Here is a 6,000-nt window from a genome sequence, read left to right on the forward strand (position 1 = left end):
GCTTATTACCAGTTCTTCCTCCCGAATTAAGACCCATTGTTTATAGGTCTGGGGATAAAGTAGTGACTTCGGATATTAATGAACTTTATAAGAGAGTTATCCGTCGGAACAACAATCTTGCCTATCTATTAAAAAGAAGTGAATTAGCGCCAGCAGATTTAGTAATGTGCCAGGAAAAATTGGTACAAGAAGCCGTGGATACACTTCTTGATAGTGGGTCCCGCGGGCAACCAACGAGGGATGGTCACAATAAAGTATACAAATCACTTTCAGATGTAATTGAAGGTAAAGAGGGGAGGTTTCGCGAAACTCTGCTTGGGAAACGGGTCGATTACTCGGGGCGTTCTGTCATTGTTGTGGGTCCTTCACTTTCATTACATCAATGTGGGTTACCTCTAGAGATAGCAATAAAGCTTTTTCAGCTATTTGTAATTCGCGATTTAATCACGAAACGTGCTACTTCTAATGTTAGGATTGCTAAAAGGAAAATTTGGGAAAAGGAACCCATTGTATGGGAAATACTTCAAGAAGTTATGAGGGGACATCCTGTACTGTTGAATAGAGCACCTACCCTGCATAGATTAGGCATACAGGCTTTCCAACCCACTTTAGTAGAGGGGCGTACTATTTGTTTACACCCATTAGTGTGTAAAGGTTTCAATGCAGACTTTGATGGGGATCAAATGGCTGTTCATCTACCTTTATCCTTGGAAGCTCAGGCGGAAGCTCGTTTACTTATGTTTTCTCATATGAATCTCCTATCTCCCGCTATTGGGGATCCTATTTGCGTACCAACCCAAGACATGCTTATCGGACTTTATGTATTAACGATTGGAAACCGTCGAGGTATTTGTGCAAATAGATATAATAGTTGCGGAAACTATCCAAACCAAAAAGTAAATTACAATAATAATAATCCTAAGTATACGAAAGATAAAGAATCTCTTTTTTCTAGTTCCTATGATGCACTGGGAGCTTATAGACAGAAACAAATCTGTTTAGACAGTCCCTTGTGGCTCCGATGGAAACTAGATCAACGCGTCATTGGGTTAAGAGAAGTTCCGATTGAAGTTCAATATGAATCTTTGGGGACTTATCGTGAGATTTATGCCCACTATCTAGTAGTGGGAAATAGAAAAAAGGAAATCCGTTCTATATACATTCGCACCACTCTTGGTCATATTTCTTTTTATAGAGAAATAGAGGAAGCCATACAAGGATTTAGTCAGGCCTATTCATACACTATCTAAACAAGGAAGTTAGATTCGGGGATGCCCCTTTCGAGGGGCATTCCGATTTCGCTAGTATCATCATTTTTGCCGCACGAATCCAGATTGAGATTGAGGAAAGGAAGTTAACTAAGTTTTCGAATCACTGACTCAGGCCCATTGTCGAATCCTACTCAGCAATTGTCGAATTATACTCAGCCGAAAAAGGGGGTACTTATTTATGGCGGAACGGGCCAATCTGGTCTTTCAGAATAAAGAGATAGATGGAACTGCTATGAAACGACTTATTAGCAGATTAATAGATCATTTCGGAATGGGATATACATCCCATATACTGGATCAAATAAAAACGCTGGGCTTCCATCAAGCCACTACTACATCGATTTCATTAGGAATCGAGGATCTTTTAACAATACCCTCTAAGGGATGGTTAGTCCAAGATGCGGAACAACAGAGTTTTCTTTTGGAAAAACACTATTATTATGGGGCTGTACACGCGGTAGAAAAATTACGCCAATCCGTTGAAATCTGGTATGCTACAAGTGAATATTTGAAACACGAAATGAATTCGAATTTTCGGATAACAGATCCTTCTAATCCAGTCTATCTAATGTCTTTTTCAGGAGCTAGAGGAAATGCATCGCAGGTACACCAATTAGTAGGTATGCGAGGATTAATGGCGGATCCTCAAGGACAAATGATTGATTTACCTATTCAAAGCAATTTACGCGAGGGACTTTCTTTGACAGAATATATAATTTCCTGCTACGGAGCCCGCAAAGGGGTTGTAGATACTGCTGTACGAACGGCGGATGCTGGATATCTTACACGTAGACTTGTTGAAGTAGTTCAACATATTATTGTGCGTAGAAGAGATTGTGGTACTATCCAAGCTATTTCTGTGAGTCCTCAAAATGGGATGACGGAAAAACTTTTTGTACAAACATTAATTGGTCGTGTATTAGCAAACGATATATATATCGGTTCACGGTGCATTGCCACTCGAAATCAAGATATTGGAATTGGGTTAGTCAATCGATTCATAACCACCTTTCGAGCACAGCCATTTCGAGCACAACCAATATATATTAGAACCCCCTTTACTTGCCGGAGCACATCTTGGATCTGTCAATTATGTTATGGTCGGAGTTCCACTCATGGCGATCTGGTCGAATTGGGGGAAGCTGTAGGTGTTATTGCGGGTCAATCTATTGGGGAGCCAGGGACTCAACTAACATTAAGAACTTTTCATACTGGTGGGGTATTCACAGGGGGTACTGCCGACCTTGTACGATCCCCTTCAAATGGAAAAATCCAATTCAATGGGGATTTGGTTCACCCCACACGTACCCGTCATGGGCAGCCTGCTTTTCTATGTTATATAGACTTGCATATAACTATTCAGAGTCAGGATATTCTACATAGTGTGACTATTCCTTCAAAAAGCTTGATTCTAGTGCAAAATGATCAATATGTAGAATCCGAACAAGTAATTGCGGAGATTCGTGCCGGAACGTCCGCTTTGCATTTTAAAGAAAAGGTACAAAAACATATTTATTCCGAATCAGATGGGGAAATGCACTGGAGTACCGATGTTTATCATGCGCCCGAATATCAATATGGTAATCTTCGTCGATTACCAAAAACAAGCCATTTATGGATATTGTCAGTAAGTATGTGCAGATCTAGTATAGCTTCTTTTTCGCTCCACAAGGATCAAGATCAAATGAATACTTATTCCTTTTCTGTTGACGGAAGGTATATCTTTGGCCTCTCGATGGCTGATGATGAGGTAAGACATAGACTGTTGGATACTTTTGGTAAAAAAGATAGGGAAATTCTTGATTATTCAACGCCGGATCGAATCATGTCCAATGGTCATTGGAATTTTGTCTATCCTTCTATTCTTCAAAATAATTTTGATTTGTTAGCGAAAAAGCGAAGAAATAGGTTCGCCATTCCATTACAGTATCATCAAGAACAAGAGAAAGAACCAATATCCTGTTTTGGGATTTCGATTGAAATACCCTTTATGGGTGTTTTACGTAGAAATACTATAGTTGCTTATTTTGACGACCCACGATACAAAAAAGATAAAAAGGGTTCAGGAATTGTTAAATTTAGATATAGGACCCTAGAGGACGAATATAGGACTCGAGAGAAAGACTCAGAGAACGAATACGGGAGCCCAGAAAACGAATATAGGACCCGAGAGGAAGAATGTAAAACCCTAGAAGACGAATATAGGACTCGAGAGGAGGAGTATGAAACCCTAGAAGATGAATATGGGATCCCAGAGAACGAATATGAAACCCTAGAAGATGAATATGGAATCCTAGAGGACGAATATAGGACTCGAGAGGAGGAATCCGAGGACGAATATGGGAGTCCAGAGAACAAATATAGGCCCCGAGAGGATAAATATGGCACTTTAGAGGAAGACTCAGAGGACGAACATGGGACTTTAGAGGAAGACTCAGAGGAAGACTCAGAGGACGAATATGGGAACCCGGAGGAAGATTCCGTCTTAAAAAAGGGGGTTTTGATTGAGCATCGAGGAACAAAAGAATTTAGTCTAAAATACCAAAAAGAAGTAGATCGGTTTTTTTTCATTCTCCAAGAACTGCATATCTTGCCGAGATCCTCATCCCTAAAGGTACTTGACAATAGTATTATTGGAGTGGATACACAACTCACAAAAAATACAAGAAGTCGGCTGGGTGGATTGGTTCGAGTGAAGAGAAAAAAAAGCCATACGGAACTAAAAATCTTTTCTGGAGATATTCATTTTCCTGAAGAGGCGGATAAGATATTAGGTGGCAGTTTGATACCACTAGAAAGAGAAAAAAAAGATTCGAAGGAATCAAAAAAAAGGGAAAATTGGGTCTATGTTCAGTGGAAAAAAATTCTCAAGAGCAAGGAAAAGTATTTTGTTTTGGTTCGACCTGCAGTCGCGTATGAAATGAACGAAGGGAGAAATTTAGCAACACTTTTCCCACAGGATCTCTTGCAGGAAGAGGGTAATCTCCAACTTCGACTTGTCAATTTTATTTCTCATGAAAATAGCAAGTTAACTCAAAGAATTTATCATACGAATAGTCAATTCGTTCGAACTTGCTTAGTATTGAATTGGGAACAAGAAGAAAAAGAGGAGGCTCGTGCTTCCCTTGTTGAGATAAGAGCAAATGGTCTGATTCGCGATTTCCTAAGAATTGGGTTAATCAAATCCACTATTTCGTATACACGAAAAAGGTATGATAGCAGAAGTGCAGGACTGATTCTCCATAATAGGTTAGATCGCACCAATACCAATTCCTTTTATTCCAAGGCGAAGATTCAATCACTTAGCCAACATCAAGAAGCTATTGGTACCTTGTTGAATCGAAATAAAGAATACCAATCTTTGATGGTTTTGTCGGCATCCAACTGTTCTCGAATTGGTTTTTTTAAGAATTCAAAAAATCCCAATGGGGTAAAAGAATCGAATCCTAGAATTCCTATTCCAAAATTTTGGGGGCTCTTTCGAAATTTTTCGGGACTCTTAGGTACTATTGCACCTAGTATATCGAATTTTTCTTCATCTTACTATTTACTAACGTATAATCAGATCCTGTTAAAAAAGCATTTGCTCCTTGACAATTTGAAACAAAACTTCAAAGTACTTCAAGGACTTAAACACTCTTTAATAAATGAAAATCAAAGGACTTCAAATTTCGATAGTAACATCATGTTGGATCCATTCCAGTTAAATTGGCACTTTCTCCCTCATGATTCTTGGGAAGAGACATCAGCAAAAATTCACCTTGGACAATTTATTTGCGAAAATGTATGTCTATTTAAATCGCACATAAAAAAATCAGGTCAAATTTTCATTGTAAATATAGATTCCTTTGTTATAAGAGCAGCTAAGCCTTATTTGGCCACTACAGGAGCAACTGTTCATGGTCATTATGGAGAAATCCTTTACAAAGGGGATAGGTTAGTTACGTTTATATACGAAAAAGCGAGATCTAGTGACATAACGCAAGGTCTTCCAAAAGTAGAACAAATCTTCGAAGCGCGTTCAATTGATTCACTATCGCCGAATCTCGAAAGGAGAATTGAGGATTGGAATGAGCGTATACCAAGAATTCTTGGGGGTCCTTGGGGATTCTTGATTGGAGCTGAGTTAACCATAGCCCAAAGTCGTATCTCTTTGGTTAATAAGATCCAAAAGGTTTATCGATCCCAAGGGGTACAGATCCATAATAGACATATAGAGATTATTATACGCCAAGTAACATCAAAAGTGCGGGTTTCCGAAGATGGAATGTCTAATGTTTTTTCACCTGGGGAATTAATTGGACTATTGCGAGCAGAGCGAGCAGGGCGGGCTTTGGATGAATCGATCTATTATCGGGCAATCTTATTGGGAATAACAAGGGTTTCCCTGAATACCCAAAGTTTCATATCTGAAGCAAGTTTTCAAGAAACTGCTCGAGTTTTAGCAAAAGCTGCCTTACGAGGTCGTATTGATTGGTTGAAAGGCCTGAAAGAAAACGTAGTTCTGGGGGGGATTATACCTGTTGGTACCGGATTCCAAAAATTTGTGCACCGTTACCCACAAAACAAGAACCTTTATTTCGAAATTCAAAAAAAAAAACTATTTGCGTCGGAAATGAGAGATATTTTGTTTCTCCATACAGAATTAGTTTCTTCTGATTCTGACGTAACAAACAATTTCTATGAGACATCAGAATCACCATTTACCCCATTTATATGATTTAAGGAT

The sequence above is a fragment of the Oryza sativa genome, chromosome 10 (assembly GCF_034140825.1).
Source record: "Oryza sativa Japonica Group chromosome 10, ASM3414082v1".
Taxonomy (NCBI): Eukaryota; Viridiplantae; Streptophyta; class Magnoliopsida; order Poales; family Poaceae; genus Oryza; species Oryza sativa.